The sequence below is a fragment of the Protopterus annectens genome, chromosome 4.part1 (genome assembly GCF_019279795.1).
Source record: "Protopterus annectens isolate FY-2018-M chromosome 4.part1, PAN1.0, whole genome shotgun sequence".
Taxonomy (NCBI): Eukaryota; Metazoa; Chordata; order Ceratodontiformes; family Protopteridae; genus Protopterus; species Protopterus annectens.
Window position 1 is genome coordinate 106,877,600 of NC_056734.1, and position 18,765 is coordinate 106,896,364.

The following is an 18,765-nucleotide window of genomic DNA, read 5'->3' on the forward strand; positions in this document are numbered from 1 at the left end:
AGAGAAGAGAAGAGAAAGTGCACAAGCTGTGAAAGAGATAATTTGACTGGAAACAAGTGTCGAGAACAGAAGAGGTGTGGGAAAATGGAAGGCATAGATCAAATGAAGCATAATAAAGATGCTGTCTTAGCAGTTTTAATTGCTGCTATACTAAGAAGTTACAAATGATGCAAAAATATGGAGGCATAGTAGATGACAGACGGACAGGTGCTGAGTAATTGTAAGGTTATCCTGGGGCAGAGGAGGGGAATAGAGCCACATTTCTTTGAGGTGAATATCCACATGTGCTTTACAAAGACTGGAGGTTTTCTACCTGACTGATTATTACTGGAACAGAGTTCCATAATTTTGATATGAAAGTTGAATACGCGGCATCTCCTACAGTATTGCAGAGTTGTTGGTGGAGTTGAGGGGTTTATCTTTGGAGCATAGTTGCCTATTTGGGCAGTACCTCTGGAGAAGATTATTTAGAGAAGGATACTTTTCCAATTGATATTAAGATGTTACAAGCTACTATAAGTTGGGAGAAAATAAGATAATTGGGCAGATCTAACTAGTTAAGCTGTTTGAGTGCTGTGCAGTGATATAATTTGTTTGACTTTTTTGGCCTGCTGCTTTCTCTGTATTGTCATAGCATTGTTCTAGCTTAGATACCTGGATGGCTTGTAGATTTGTGAAGATAAGGGATGCATAAAGAAGACCTGGGAACAAGTCAGTAAGGAAAAGCTTGTACAGTGGTCCTAAATGTTTTGTGTTTTTAATGGAATTTTAAAGTGTAGATCAGATTTTAGATTTACATCTGTGATGAGTCTCAACAGATTAGTGTGAGCCACTAATTCAGTCTTGGTATTGTTAGCTAAAGTGATGGTGAAAGTTTTTTGTTTTCAGAGTTTATGTTAGGAGTGAATAAGATAATTTTTTTGAGAGTTGGGGAGATTCAATAGCAGCTGAGAGTTTTCCAGCCAAGCTTCTGTTGGGGTAAATGATTCCTGAGTCATCAGTTGTAGTTATGTAGGTTATGGGTGGGGCTATTCTCCACTTCGGTCTTGAAAACTCTCATTTGAATACTTGCTTTAACCACCAAGATCTACATTTGCTCCACCCAGGCCCTCTCCCTGGGCTACAGTGCCACCCCAATGGCCCTCATACTCATTGAGGTATAGCCCCTGAGGCTCCCAGCGACAGCATTGGCTGGGTATGAACTAGATGCTCCAGTGGCTTCCATTTTTAGGGCTAGTTGACTCAGAAAGTTAAGTTGTTTCTCAGTCCTTAGCAGATTCCAACTTCCATGATCACCATCCTGCTGTTTATATCAACCAACACCTCTTTTGCAGTCTGATGAATGTTGGCATCAGGCACTTTAACCTAGCATTTGGTTCATCATACGGTGTCAGTTCTGCTTACCAAAAGTGACTCACTAGGCACTCACATTCCATTCCCAGCTCCAAGCCAGTGAGTTTGACTTCTTACCAATTAAAAGTTTAAGAATAATTTGAGATCATTTTAGGCCCAAGACCTCTAATCATTTACTTTACCAGATAAAACTGCATCTGCCAGGAGCCACCTGTCCTGTGGGGAAACTTTGGAGGAAACCAGGCACTAGGTTTGATTAGTCCTTTGCCCCTATATATAGGTGGATGACCACTTTGCACATCAGTACTGCTACAGACCTCCACTAGAGTTTCCTCTGGTTTCACCATGTCAAGGCATAGTTCACCATCTTTTGGGTCTTACCTGGTATGCTCATGCCCTGCCCGCGACAAAACAGGTGAAACAAGATGGTGTGCCCCCTGCATGGGCTGGAGAGATTCAGGCATAGTTCACCATCTTTTGGGTCTTACCTGGTATGCTCATGCCCTGCCCGCGACAAAACAGGTGAAACAAGATGGTGTGCCCCCTGCATGGGCTGGAGAGATTCCACATCAGCCGGTGTGCATCAGCTCTGACTTTCATTGCACAGTGGGGTCTCCTGCCCACTCATGGACTCACGCAACTGTTTGACTCCTTGGTCCAGTACAATCATCAGCATAATGAAGTAAAGAAACCTACCTAGCAGCAGTAAGAAGGTCATTTATAAATATATTAAACAGGAGTGGTCCATGTGTAGATCCTTGAGGCACTCATAGTGGCTGATGGATAAGATGAGGAGAAGACACTATGCCATTTTACTGATTAACTCTTACTAGACAGATAGCTGTGTAACCAGTAGCAGAGTCCTAGGTTTATGAGTTTAACTAAAAGTTTAAGATATGAAGCAGGGTCAAAGCCACTGGACAGATATAAGACTAGAGTAGAGACCATGTTTCACTTATCTCTGGAATGGTTCATGCTGTTAAAGAAAATAGTGTGATGCTTGTACTGTGATTAGGATGAAAGCTGTGCTGTGTTGGAAGGATTAAGTTATTATCTAAAAGATGTTGGAGAAGTGGTATGTGTGTACATTTTGTTAGAATTTTGGAAAGGGAAGAAGAGTGTTGATGGGCATTTAGTTAGTAATATCAGTTGAGTTACTTCCATTGTATAAGGGCAGTATGCAAGACAGTTTCCAGATCTGTGGAATAAGGGCTTCTACCTTTTTTGAATTTCTCCAAATATTTTGTGTTTCTAACACCATGACAGGAATGGACCCCATTCCTGAGTCAGTATAATTAAAGTTCATGAAGTTAGTACTACTTCAGTCTTTGATGTTCACCAACAGTACTCTTCTCACTGTGGTTCATAGCTACCTAGGGTTTTAATCAGCTTATTGTCTCAATGTATCCAGAATCACTTCCTTCTGCAGTCATATAGGGTTACTTGCACTGGTGGCACATTTAAGTATGCTTGAAAATTACTTTTATTATTCCTGTTGCGTTTGTGCTTCTGCTAATACTGCAATTGTCTGGCTCTCCTTATTCCACATTACTCTAGTTTCTGCTTGAAAACCCCAGTATTTTATGACCTCATGTCTCTTGTTACATAAGACACTATAATCTCAAGGAGTAGCTATTTCAATGATTAATGTGACTCTTGTCCCTTTTTCTTGGATTACTGTAGTTTTTTTTTTTTTTTTTTTGCATCTGTTATCTTTATTTTTAATATTGGGTGATCCTGTGTGATCCAGTCTTCATCACTGTCAATAATGCTTTGTGGTTCTTGTCTCCAATGTCTCTCAGCTACTTATATGCTATAGTGTTTGCACAATCTCCAGGATTCCTGTATTGTTCTATTTATGAGGATTGAGACTGGGTAGTCTGGAGCTCTGTCAGCAAGGTTGATGTAGTTTGCTGGAAGGTTGTCCACTGCTAGGGTAGTTGATTTTAGTTTGATTAGATAACTCTGGTTGTGAAGGTTGTAACTGTGTGTTAAGAGTAAAAGTGTTGCTGTAAAGCTGTAAAGAGAGGGGTTAAGGGTAGCTAATGGGATTGTCTTTGACTAGAGATGTTGCTTCTTGTATAAAGTGGGCATTACATTTAGTGGCTGTATTTTCGTTGGAATCTGTTGAAGATGGGTTAGGTAGGGAATCCTTGATTGGATTTAGGAGATTGTTTATTGTTGATCAGAATTTTTTTTTGTTGATTTTGTTGTTTTCTATAGGTTGAGATGAAATTAACAACATGGGTACCAAGGTCTCTGATGACTGGATCAGATTTAAGTGGAATGTTATATATATGGTGATGATGGATTTAATAAAGGGAACAATATTGTATTTCTTAGTGTTAAGTATAAATCAATGATTAGGGCACCAAAATGTGTTCAGTCCAGAATTTGAATATCAGAATGGGTTTGTTAATTGCTCACAATTTGCAATCATCACCTAATGTGGTTAGCCATAGTCCCTTGATTTTGCTTTCATGTTAGAAAACCAAACCAAAGAAGTCAGGATCCAGGATAGAATTTTAATTCTAGAGAGTGTGAAAGGGACATGGCCAAGAAGGGTTTCAGGAGAGAAGATACAAGAAGAAATGGTGGTCAGGTGGGTTAAAGTTGGAAAATATTTTTCTGCAAGAATATTAGCAATATCCTTGATGACAGAGGACAGAGAAAGAAGGGAGATGAATTTAGTACAGAATTGATGGATATTTCTTGGCTTACTAAAGTAGCTGAAAAAGGCCTTATAGTTGTCTTTCAAACTGGTTACAACCTTAAGTGTGTAGTCATCCTTTAATTTCATAATGATAAGCTCGAGGGGCTTTGTTGATGTGGGATTTCCCACCATACGAGTTTTAAACTTGCCATTATGCTTGTATCTGATGTCTACAGATGCCTTAATCATCTATCTAAGAGAGAGAACAGTTCAGAGGAGTAGGCAGCATCCTCAGGTGCAAGGTTTGGTGGGCATTTATATCATCTGATTTTATCAATACGATTAGTAAATAGTAAATAACTAGTTTTGGAGTAGTTCCTGAATGCAGAGGAGTTTTTGTGGGATGTGAAGTATGTTTTTATGAAGAAAGTCACAGCAGGATGGCCAAATTTGATTACAGAGGGGATATTAAGTGTGGTGGTGCAGTAAAGGTATACACTAGTGTTGACAAGATCTAGAAGATTTTTTTCAAGGTTCTCTTTGTCATTGCCTGCCATCCATCAAGCCATCCTCCTGTTCAGGTTCAGCTCATTCATTTTCCTGTATGAGGTGTGTACCCAGTACTGAACAGTGGCATGAGCTGCCTCAAGGAGGCCAACATGTAGGCAACAGTGAGGGTTGTTTGTATCCTGTTTATCATCCTGGCAGCTGATGGTGTTTGTTATGGATCTCTCCCCCTGGTATAGACATGAGCACCTACATCATCACAGAGACCACCTATGCCCCTTTATTCCACCTATGTGTGGTCCTTCACATGTGATAGTAGTGGCTATCATCACCACTTTGGATGGCCACAACCCACATGCTCTTGGCTTACTGCTAGAGGCAAAGCTTTTGCTTTAGCCTGAAGCCTATCTAGAACCATCTCCCTTCTCATCCAGGATGAGAATGATCATCCTTCATGGTCTATACTATCAAACATCTGGGCTGCTAGTCCAACCTGGGTCTCCTGGGCCGTAGTTGGGGCTTTATCCTTCTGTGCCATTTGTGCAGGCTACAGGATCTAGAGCATGACACCTGTGGTGGGTAGTGGGACAATTTGGTCAACTTTATTTGTATTCATGAAGCCCATAAATCTATGGGAATATTTGTTATTGGTAGTATGTATTTGCCAATTTATGTGTTGATAATTGCAATTCCCAAAAAAGTTTTTAATTATGTGATTACTTTTGCTAACTGGTTAAGGCATCCTGCATGGTCTGAAGGGTCATAATTGTTGCATTATAATTGGCTATAATTTTATAATTAATTTATTTAGTGTTACTAGGACTTTCACCAGTTTTTGATTATATCATACGGCATCTCATGAAAGACAACAGGATAATGAATAACTATGGATGCTCCCCATATACATATCCTAATTACATGATTTAAGTCTGGCAGTTGGCACAGAGGGTTAAGGCTATGAGCTGTAGTTCCTATGGTACAGGATTTGATTCCCTCAGCCCTAATTTACCTACCAAGGTCTCTGATGACTGGATCAGATTTAAGTGGAATGTTATCTATATGGTGATGATGGATTTACTAAAGGGAACAATATTGCATTTCTTAGTGTTAAGCATAAACCAATGATTAGGGCACCAAAATGTGTTTAGTCCAGAATTTGAATATCAGAATGGGTTTGGTAATTGCCAGTTACTTAACCAGATATTGTTCTTTGGTCACCTGTGAAGAGGGAGTGTGTATCCATTGGGCCTACATGATGAACAAAAGTGTACTATTATTATTATTATTATTATTATTATTATTATTATTATTATTATTTTTATAAGTTGCACAGTATAAATCTGATATATTTTTTTGGATGATTTTCTTAAACAATAGTAAACTGCAAAGCACTGCTGGCATTGAGTCATAAACTGTCTCTCTGTCTCTCAATAGTTTGTGCTGGGTACCAGGTACTATTTAACTTGTAGCACAGTATGAATAGGAGTGTGCCTACACTAGCCATCAGCAGAGACATCAGTGTATAATGCTATAATTGGATTTAGTCCCACCCAAAAAAGTTTGTTAGCATTAGCTAAAAGCAAAGGTCTAGCTAAGATACTGGATTAACATATATGCCTAACCTGTTAACTATCTTAACTAGAGATAATTTAATATCTTCAACAAATTTGCTGTGTTCAAATAAAAATAATATTTATTAACTGTAAAATTAAGTACAGTATAATATTTTAGATAGCAGGTGTAGAAAGAGCCAGTAGATATATGCATGGATAGAACAAGATCAAATGGGATTCATAAAAGGAGATTAGTTAACCAGTCCTTAACTGTCAAGTAGTAGGAAAAATGGACTTACGGAAAACACAGAAGTTTTAGACAAGAACAGAGAAAAAAGACTTTATTGTTATATATGGAGTAAAAAAGAAAAAGAAAAAACAAGTAGAGGGGTAAAGCGGCTGGTAAAATGTAGGAAGAGTGGTTATATAGGAACTAGATTAGACAGGCTTTGAGTAGGTCTCAGAGTAATAATTTTGGTACAAGTTAGGGTGTACAATTAGACAGAGAGGGTAATACTAAATGGGGGGAATTAAATTTTTTTTACCATGTAAGCATCGTGCCATGCTGCTTACATGAAAGTAAGCAGGTTTGCGATCCATTAAGCACTGCTGGGCAGCAGGCATGCATGCACCAACACGGGAAGTTTTGTGCTATGTAAATCCCCTCATAAGCATGTGAATCTCATGCAAATGAGGCAGGTAGAGCTATCCAGCAAGCAGATAGGCAGCCCTGCAGACCCTGTGTCAGTGTTCATAGTGTACACTGAAAAATTCCGTGTACAAGAATGTAGACAGACAAAAGGGGCTGTAAAAATGTAGATAGATGGACAGAAATGGCATACCACACACAGATATGAGCGAAAATATTCTCTATGTGTGTCATAATTGCAGAAAATATGTAAAATATATTTTTTTTAATAATCTGGGCATAACATGCCTTAAAAAACGTGGAAATAAAATTAATATTATGAAACAGAAATGTATTACAGGACCCTGCGTGGAGTATCTACAATGGTGCATTGATGCTGTTGCTAACGTGGTAGGGCTTGGAAGCATGTAGTTTCCAGGTTGTGAGCACAGATCCCTGTGCAAATGAGGTGGAGTTATTGAATAGCAAAATGGGGTAATCATGTCCACATATCCCCTACATGTAGGCAGAGGACCATGTTGGTGTCCACACAGGAGGTAGCTGACATCAGTAGAAGGTGTGTCTGATAACTACTAAGCTAATTGGAGCTTAGCTGCGCCTGTTTGTATGGTGCACCACTGTGCTGAGTGTGGAAGCCTGGGGGAGGTGTCCACTGACTGCTATGCTTTGTTTACCTATGGGGCACATTTGCATGGTGCCTGCATTGCTGAGAGTATCTAAAAGGCAATGATGTAGTAATTAGTTTTGACCCTTGTGTAACTTAAACTAGGGCCATTTAATGATGTTAATGATATACCAGGCAGGTGGAATGCATCATAGGTAGCCAATCACACAGGCAGAATTTGCAGCAGAGCATTATAAAGTATGCATACACCCTACAATCTGATTTTTCCTCCATACTCTGCACCATTAGAGTACAGACTTGGAAATTTTAACTGAAAGAATATTAGGGGCTGCTGCAGGTCTGCTACATATGTATGTGCTAGATGCTGAAGTCAATGCTGCTGCTGCTGACAGTAGGCCTAGACAGAGAAGGAGAAGAGTGTTCAGGCCCAGGGTATCCTTCCAGGAGCTACATGATCTGGAGATTGTAGAATGCCACAAGGTGGACAGGGACATACTATAAGAACTCACTGAGCTCTGCTTCCCTCAACTCAGACACAGAGCCAACAGAGGGGAACCCATCCCATTGGAAATAAAGGTATGAGTAGCCATTAGGATAATAGCCACAGGTACCTTCCAAAGACCAACTAGGGACATGATGGTGGTCTCACAGGCATCAGCATCCGGGGTATTCCACCAGTTCCTGGATGCCATGCTACCACATGCCAGTGAGAACATTTATTTTCCCCACATCCCTGAGGCGAGGGCCAGCAATATGCAACACTTCTACCTTGTATCACACTACCTGAGGTACTGGGTGCCATAACTTGTACTTAAGTACACATCAAGGCACCACCCTGTGAGGAGGGTAGAATCTACATCAACCACAAGGGATACCACTCCAGCTGCCAGGTCTTGTGCAATGCTCGGGGCATTATCATGAATTAGTGTGCTGGCAGCCCTGTCAGTTATCACAACTCCCGTATTTGGCATGCATCACATCTGTAGCAGATGTTTGCTCAGGGGGATATCCCACATGGCCATTTACTGGGGGATGCTGGCTACTCACTGGAACCATGGATGATGATACCCATCAGAAAGGCACACACACACACACACACGTGGAAAAATGCTATAATGAGGTGCACGCACAAGCTAGGAACATCATAAAGCATGTGTTTGGGCTTCTGAAGTCACAGTTCTGGTGCCTCAATATATCTGGTGGAGCCCTGCAGTACTGTCCAGCCACATGTGCACATATGTTCACAGTATGTGCCATGCTACACAATATGATGCTGTGGAAACAGATGCAGCAGGATCAGCAAAAGGAAGGGATACACAGCCCCACATCAGTGCCTGGGTCACCACAGCCACACTCACAGTAGGACTTGGAGGAGGAGCCCCCTGATAATGTCCTTGTAGGCAGATGTAGGCATGGCCAGTACACCCTGGCATTGGCTAAGAGACAACACATAGCATATTCACTGACAACCTAGGGCCCTAGGGACTGACACCTTACTCCTACTCACATACATATATTAAGATAGCTGATGCCAGGCAACCCACACAACCTGTACCTATCCATGTATTGGCTGTGTACTGCTTGCATCACGCAGAGTCACCCCTGAACTACAGGTCTGTTAACTGCTGCATTTGCAAGATAAGTGTCTAACATACACACTAATTGTAAAAATTAGTATAATATGCCATCATATGTATGGATCTGCTGCTGTTATGCAAGGAAATATAGTGGGCTATTTGGACAGATGTAACATCCACATGGGACTACAGATACCCAGTCCAATAGTATGTGTTCCTTAATATTCACTATGCCTTATGGTGGGAATATTCACAACATCTGGCAAGGGAAATGTTAAACAGTGGCCACACATGATATGTGGACAACTGTCTACACAAGCTGATCATATGCTGTTGTTCCCCCACCCCCAACACAGCAGGGCACCCATATAACTGCTTTAAGAGAAAATCAGCTATGGTATATCAGTAGACCAGGCAATCTCAGGGCTGTAACATAGATATCGCTCACACATTGTATTTCTCTCTTCATGCAAGATAACAATGTACATATTTATGTTGTTGATTGTGTGATGAATGATTCCTCTCTGTCTGGTGACCCGTGTTGCTTAGTGGACTAGGGAAACTGGCATGTGTTATGGTGTTGATGGTTCTAATCTGGAATTACTCACATCTTTTGCATGTGAGGTAGTACTATGTTGGTGTTTTCACAGAATGTCATACCTCTCAACCTCTTAGTGCAAGAAATCTGGACAAAGCCAGAATGATTGTGGGGACAAAGGCCCAAACATTGGGAGAGATTTTAAATATTGTTCCCATAAACCTAGAAAGTTGCTGGAAGTAAAGGTGTTGCATTATTACATATTTTCTGAAGGGTATAAAGTCTGAAACACAGATGTTTGTCTGTAGTTAGTATAATGTAGTGATATCAATATTCAATATCAATATTCAATAATTCACCAGAAGACTGCAAATGTATGAGGAACAGACCAAACATATGAGGCAAAACTCTGGGCATTCTGTGAAAATCAGGACAGTTGAGAAGTATGCAGACTGTCAGTCTGTTGTTGGTGTAACATTACCAACCTCAGTCACATATTAAGTGCAGCATACAGCTGGGGAATGGCATTGACATTTTGATGAAGTGCAGTACTGCAGAAACAGGGTCAGATCTTAATGTCTGTAACATACAAAACATGGAGTACAGGTATGTGTGGCCTGGAGTCACTTTATAAGTACTGACAGTCTGACTGGGCATGCCCAGACAGTTAAATTGAGTGCAATTCTGTTGCCTTTTCATCAAAATGACCTGTTATGTATAAATTTCTTTACATACAGACATATACATAGACATGTCCATCTGTCCCTATCTCTCTCTCACATGCATATTACATCTATCGCTATATAGTAACAAATAGATGTATACCGATATATATATATATATATATATATATATATATATATATATATATATATAGCTGTGTATATATTAAAATGATACATAAACTCCCCCCGTATATCTACATAGCACATATACATATCATATACACACAGCTACATTTATATATGCAATCCTGTTATATACAGAAATATGTGTGTAGATCTGTATTGTCCGACATACCCTAATAATGGTGAGTAAATCCGCACTATCACACAGCCATACTGTTGCTCAAAGTATCCAAACTAAGGGAGCAACAGTACATAATCCATGTACTTACAGACCCCTGTGCCTGCTGGATGTCACCACATAGACAGACACAGATGAGTAGGTTGTGTAATGTATAATGTTGTCAATGCATGTATGGACAGGGCACATTGTCCCTGCCCGCAGGTTTGCCTGTGTAACTGCAAGCAGCCACATATGGCCATGCTGGTAACTGTACGCACATGGCTTGGATAAAAACAGTTATCTTACTGCTAAGATACTAGATGCAGATAGCAGTACAAAGCAATATCACCCTGCAGGCCACAGATACTGTTCGACACAAGCCTAGTTTGTATAACGCACAAGTACTGTGCCTGCAATCACATATACAACAGACTTAATCTGTGGCACGTGTGATAAGTACTGTGATCTGTAGTGTATAAGACTAGATAGGTAGGGGTTCTAATCTCACTCCAGCCCACTTGGTGCATGTGTGTGTGTGTGTGTGTGTGTGTGTGTGTGTGTGTGTGTGTGTGTGTGTATTCCCTTGCAAATCAACGGACATGCTCTCATGGGCTATCCACCTGCAATGGTTATGCACTTGTTGGGCCTGTAAGTTGCTGTTGGCTTTCAAACTGCCCTCTTCTTCAAGGCCTGATGATGTCAGCCACCTTAAGACTACCAGCTGACAGTGTAATATCAGGCATAAGCAGTGGTGCATGCAATAAGTACTGTGATCTATAGTGTATAAGACTAAATTGGTAGGGGTTCTAATCTCACTCCAGCCCACTTGGTGCATGTGTATATATCCATATGGCATAACCTTGGTAACCTAGACATAGGTAGGGTTTTGTGTAGTGGGTGATGTGGCTCCCCAAAGGACTGACCACAATGAGGCCTGCTTATGTCATCAAGCATAATATGTGCTAAACTGATAGTACTAGCAGACATGAGGTGTGTTGCATGTAACACATACTGTGATCTGTAGTATGTGCCATTACACAGGTTAGTGGTCACATCTATATACAGCCAACTTTCATTATGTGTGTGCCTTGGCATGTCCTTTATGCAGTGATTGGAAGTGGTGCTAGTCTCAATGTAGCCATGTTTGTGTATGAGCCTGCTAGAGCATTGCACATTGTGTTATGGAACCATAGGATGTTTGAACTGAACTAGAATAATGGCCATACAGCCCTCACGATCATAGACATTGTCATACCTGTAGTTACAGGATCAGAATATATTGCCCCAGTTCAAGAGGGACACAGGCAGATGGCCTGTGTTGAGATGATGGTCACCCAGCCAGTCAGACAGATGGCATGTGCTGAGGTGCACTGAGGTGCTCTGTGTCCTATTAGGCAGGGTTCTGTTCCAAGGGTGTGTTTCAGTCTGCTATACAAATCTCTCCCACAAGCATGTAGTACTAAAGTCACATACTAGGTTAATGTCCTTACAGTGAGTCATCCATCTACTATGCTATACAGCCAGTACAACATAAAGTACACAAATGTATGTGGTGTACTCATAGCAAATGCTATTATACAGTATTTGTTGGTAACCAATACAAGTGGCATGGTGACCCACCACTGCATTACACAAGTACATGTTAACTAATATAGTCACCCTGTGCATCAGACACATAGCTTCATTTCCCTTCATCAATGGTGAAGATGACAGGGATGTGGCACAGGTATCATCACTTTCACAGGGTGTTGTGTGGTGGTGCAGGAGGCCTAGGCTGACCCAAATGGTAGACAGCATTTGTGTGAGTCAGAAGGGGAGCATGTAAGATGGACCATGGAGATGTGGTGTGTGTGTCTGTAGGTGACCTGCCTTTGACAGTGGTGTGTGAGTGTGTGCATGTACACAGTCAAGCTCAGTGCTAGCCCTGCACATCTATATGTTGGACAGTTTTGGACCTAGCATGGTACAGTTGACAGTTCACCATCTCCATACACAAATAAGGGAACTGGCTCTGCCAGGAGTTGCCCAAGGTCAGAAATGGTACTAGTACCTGACAGTGACTGCTGTCAGCTGGGACTGTGTCCCCCACAGGACTGCCCAGGACCACGAGCCCCTGGTCTATCATGCCATGGTGTGGACAGCACACTCCCCTCTGTAGCGCTGGATATACAGCCTCTACAGGAGCATGAGTGTGGATGACCACATGGACTCTCAGCAGATGAGATCGCTGACTTATGTCCACGGGTCCAACGCTCAACTCCAGCCACACATTTCAGCACAAACAATGTGCAGTCCAAGACAGACATTGTCTCAGACCACCATCTGTCCACTGCACCATCCCAAATGTGGTGGAGGTAGTCACTGATGTCACACTGTGCAGCATCCATAACATTAAGCATACATCTGGTGTTCCATTCAGAATGTGCCTGTGCCTCCATGACAGCCCGAAACATGCACCAAGTGACTCTTGATGTGACACCTGCAACAGGTGGTGGATGGACAGCAGACCTCCTACAAGCACCCCCTGTCAATCTGCCTGTGTAGGACCTCACAGCTGTCTGGCAATGGCCAGTGTCTACACTCAATGGAGCCATAGTTGCCACACTTTCCTGTTCAATGTCCCCACCCTCTGACTGTCCAATATCTGTAGCTTCCGGGGATGGGGTATGTGTGGACATACAGACCGTGTGCGGTAACAATGGGAGCAAAAGAGGGATGTCTACCTCTGGGACAGATTCAGCCCCCATCACCCTCACCTGTGCCTCACTGTGGCTACCATCATCATCAAAGTCCGAAGAGACACTGACACCAGGTTGTGTAGGGGACGGACACCAGCCCCCACAGTCACCTGTAATAAGAAAGAAAAAAGCAGTACATTAATACCTGCACTGTTGTGTATGAAAAGCCTCCAGGACTCATAACAATGAAGACCCACAACTGGATTAGCAGTCAAACAACTTTCTTCTCCACTGTCGTCCACAAAACACTTCCTCAGAGCAAAATACAAATTCATCTCAGGACCTTTATAACAATCACTTGAAGTAAATCAAATAAAACATCACCGGTAATATTTACTTTTAATTAATCAGTATGACACTATACTTGAAAAAACAACACTCAACAAATATATGTAAATACACATTTCACTGCCTAATGTATTTACCTTCAACTTGTTGTAATTTAAAAGGCATTTTAGATTCCTTGACTCATTTAAACCAGGTGTTTTATCTGCTCTTAACTAACTGCTGAAGTGTATCTATTTGTTGAACTACACTCTTGTGACTACCCCTTCTAGAAACCTTAGGTGCCTGTTCCAGGCAGGAATTTAGAAACATCTTACAGTGTTTACACACATCATTATGTTTATATAGGGCATTATTCTGACCCTTAACCGTACTGGCTTATAATTGTTCCTTAACAAAATACGTGTCATGCTTACCAGGAGCAGGACCACAGTCTTGGGCAATGCCTGATGGACCTGTGAAAAGTTGAGGGTGGGGTAATGTCAGTACCACTGCATGTTGCAGCACAACAAGGTAATGCATTCATATATTTCACATTCACAGTAGCTACTGTGTTACTTATTGTATTAGTCACAATCTGAGTATGAGTGTATAACTGAGGTTAAACCCCCCCAAAGAACAAAGACCTAACACCCAAATAAAAGTATCTACAGCCTGACACACTGACTGCTACAGTATTACAATGATGATCACAGTAAGCTTAACTGCATGCTCCTCAGCTGTGGAAACTGTAGCACCCACCTCCATGATGTATGGTGTGATGGATGCCTGGGAGCTATTGTGTGTGCTTAGGTACACAAGGACCTCCTCAGTGGCCGAAAGTGGTTGATCTGCTGCAGGCTCTTCACCCATGACAGCACGATCCCTGGCTACATCTGCTACCCTTCATCATGCAGCATTTATCATGTTGGTTGCCCAGTGTCAAATCTGCTTGTATGTCCTGATCTGCTGGTCCATGCCATTCACATCATGGACAAGGTCTGCCCACAATGCAGCCTGCTGTTCCCTGCTTTGTCTCCCCTGGATAGTAGGATGTGATGATGTTGCCTTAGTGGTTGCAGTATAATTTCATTCTCCGCATCCGAGAAGGGTGCATGGCATCTACGGTACATAATTCCTGAAAGACAACAAAAGGGGAACACATTACAGGATCACATATGTGGACATTCAGTATGTACAGATACATCGAGGCCAAAATGGCTGGCACTAACCACTGCTTGCACACATGCCATACTTCAAAGTGAGCAAACAAACAAAGTGTGTGGATACAACTGAAATAGTAGCAATAGTCCGGTATTTCCATGTGTGCCATGACAGCTAGTGCTGTATTATCATACACTCAACACTCAGGTCTGCTGTGGTGTGTCCCCTATGGGCAACCCCTCAATAATATGTCATACAAACAATGCCACACGAATAGCAGTGTGCTATTACAACCACTATAAAGGGTCAGCCCGATGAAACCAGTGTGCCACAGTAACAATGCACCCTTGATGTTTTGTACATCTGATGTTTTGATGTTTTGTACATCATGTGTTGGTGTAAGACAGCAGAAGGTCACTGACATGTCATTATCACAGGTCTAAGACAGGCTTAATGCTGTAATCACTATTTCCTGTAAGTCTATTCACCCATCTGCAACCTGTTGTACACAAAAACATTTACATACCTGATGGAGTGCAGTACTCCTCTGTTGACATGTGGTGATAGTATAGTTGCCACAATGACATGCTCTGTGTGAGGTGGGTCTCATACAGAATAGTTCCCCATAGCCAGCTGCTTGCCTTTTAAACATGCTTCCCAGCAGCAGGTGATTACCTCTAAACTAGTCTGTGATTCTGAAATGCTAATTGCAGCCAAAACAGCTGATTTGCACTGTCATCAGCCAGTGACATGCAACCACTGTAGAATATATAAAGCCTTAATGTAGATTAGGGCCCCTTTCTGATATGTTGTTCTGGGCATTACTGGGGTAAGGAGACTACATTGTTGCAGAGGGTAGGTCTGCTGCAGATACCTTTACATAGAGATGGGTGTGCTACAGGCTGCAGTTACTCCTGCAGGTAATAGACATAGGCAGAGAGTGGGAAGACTTTGGAGAACAACAAGCTGTAGGAGTAACTGTGTGAGCTGTGTCAGTCTTGTTGTAGAGCCAGACCCAGAGTGAGAGTACCCTCTATACTCCAATGAAGGCATGTATTTAAGGTAAGTATGTTAGGCAATGGTATCAATAACAGAGTATTACGCAACATGTTTGGTATGTCCCTGAGCAAGATGGGATATATATGCATATTACTGCATGATGTGGCAATTTATGCACATATAGGATCATAAGGATCCTAGGAGGTTACTAAGCTAATGACCCTGGGGCCCTTACAAGCCTAGCCAAGTGTTTATCCCCAAAAAGAAACCTCAGTCAGCACCTGTCGCCCTTGTCAATGAGGGACACAGGTGGAACCCCTAGGACAAATTTGTGGTTTCCCATCTAGTCATCAAGGTTGCACTTGAAGAGGGTCAGCAAGATACTCTGTTTAACGTCTACGGGAAGTCTGTTCCAGAGACGGGGCAGCCTCTTGGAGACAAACCTGTCTCTCCAGCAGGTTTTGTTGATGTCACATATTAGATTTAAGCCTTTTGAGCAGTAGTGCATGAGGCGTTAGACTTACGGATATGAAGCATCTCTAGTAGGGCAGAATCTGAGATTGCCTTGTAGGTGAGACACAGATCACCCCTAAGCAAGCTGTATGATACTGAGTAGAGTGATAATGATTTGAGACTGTCTGCATAGAACAGGTGTTGGAGGCCATGGATTCTCTTTGTGAGGTATTTCAGTGGCCTTTCCAGTTGATGCAGATATTTGGAGAGGTACATACCAAATGGGGCATTATACTCAATTATTGGTCTAATGAGGGAGGAGTATTGAGACTTTTCTGGACGCAGTCCCTTTACTTATGAGATAAACCAAGTAAAAGGCTTTTCTGACACCGCCGCTACATGATAGCCGAATGTGAGGTTGTTATCGACCTGACTGCCCAGGTCTCTGACCACAGTTTGTGTGCTTAGGCAGTTGCCGTTGATGTGGTAATCAGTAGGGGTCATGTTTTGCTGAATGGTATTATGAGACATTTTTTGCATTTAGCTTGAGGCCATGACTTTGGCACCAGTCATTAGTTGCTGTGAGACCCTCTTTCAATATGTTAACATCATTTGGGGAGTAAGTGACAGCACCCAACTTGCAGTCGCCTGCAAACTTGGTCAGCCACAGGCCTTTTGTCTTTGCCTGGACCTCTGAGAAATAGGTGCCAAACAGTAAGGGTCCCAGGACAGATCCCTGGGGAACTCCACTAGTGATAGGTCTGCTATTGGAGGTGGAGGTGCTTATTTTGACTTTGAGAGTCCTGTCGGTGAGCTGGTTGGCCACCCACCTTACCCATCTTATGAGATAGGGATTTACACCAAGTTGTGTTAGCTTTTCGATGATGCCCAAGTGGGGGGGTTGTGCCAAAGGCCTTGGCCAAGTCAAGGTAAGCTGTATACACTGACTTTCCCTCATCCAGGGCCTTGGTGACAGTCTCAAAGAAGTCAACCAGGTTCAACAGGCAAGATCTGCTCTTGACCAATCCAAACTGGGTGGGATCAAGTGCTCAGAGATTGCCTATGTCCTTGTTTATCAGATCCATAATAATATGCTCCATGGCTTTACAAATCAGACTTGTCAAGCTAATGGGGTGATAGTTTCCAGGGTCAGTAGTGGCACCACCTTTGTGCAAGGGCAGTTCTACACTCTGCTGGAATTAAGCCTGTACTTAGGCTGTGGTTGAATAGGGTACTCAATGGCATAGCCAGTTCTTGCTGGAGATGGTGCAGAATACATCCTGGGATACTATCAGGTCCCATGGAAGCTGTGTTCTTTGCCTTGGATAGGGCCTGCAACACTTGATCTATGGAGATGTGAGGTGCGAGACAAGTATCGGGGGATACTGAAAGGGTCTTTGGGGGGAGATAGGGGGTGAAGTTTGCATTGAACCTATCTGCCAGCAGGTTGACTAATTCAACAGGATCAGTTTAAGTGATACTGTTAAGTACTAATTTGTAACAAACCTGGGCTTTGCCATGGAGGTTCCTGACGTAACTGAAGAAGACTTTATGGTATCCCTTTGTTTTGGAAGCTGGTTTTGATTCATAATTGGCCTTGAAGGTTTTCACTAGTGATCTAATTTGCTTGTTGAGGCTAAGGAGAGAGTTTATCCAATTTCAAATTTGTTCCTTTTTACCCTTGGACAAAAGTTTCTTCCTTTTGTTGCAAAGCCTGTTGATAGAGGATGTCCACCAAACAGGTTTGGGTTTCATTGAGGAGCAGGTTTTAGTTCTATTGGGTATGGCTGAGTCCATGCAGTTGTACAGGTGTGGTTATACTGCACTGGCATACTGTTCAGCATTGTTGTCTGCATCCTCTGAGGGGGGCGGTGGTGTGAAGCTACAGATACCCTCCCTTAGGAGGTTGTAGTCAGCTTTTGAGAGGTTTTTTAGCTTGATTACGGCTGGGGGGGGGTTGGGTGGGATAGAAACTTTGAATGAGACAGTCCGATGATCTGATCTCACCAGGGAAGAACATGCTATGGGAGAGGTGCAGCAGTTGCCCATGTTGGTGAGAACCAAGTCCAGAATGTTATCACCCCTTGTGGGGGATGGGATGTGCTGGTCTAGTGCATTAGAATTGATGAAGTCAAGGAATCATTGAAAGAGTGCATTAGTGCAAGAATAGTTCATACAGTCTATGGTGGGGCAGTTGAAGTCACCAAGGATCAGGGTGTTAGGGGGTACCTTGATGGAGTCAGGTAGATCCAGGTATGAGGATGGTTGTCCTGAGTCATGGAGGGGAGTCTATAGCTAGCTATAACTTGGATGGGTGTCTTGCTAACTGTCAATTGCACCTCGAGTAGTTCCACTGCGTCATGCTGGCAAACTAGTCTGGAGGTGTTCTTGTCCTTAATGAAGATAGAGACTCCACCACTCTTAGTCTTCCTGACCTCATTTTGGGGTCAGAATGTGTGAAATGAGGTATAGCCTGGTAAGGCAGGAGTGCTGTCCACAACCTTGAACAAAGTTTCTTTGAATGCACAAACATCAGCATCTTCCAGTGCAAGGAGAGCCTCCAGTGAGTCCATTTTCAGGTTTGGGCTCCTAGCGTTAAGCAGCTTGACCTTCAATTTGCTTTTTGACAGATCTTTTATGTTGGAAGGTTTGTCTTTGGGACATTCCCTAAAAAAGCACAATGG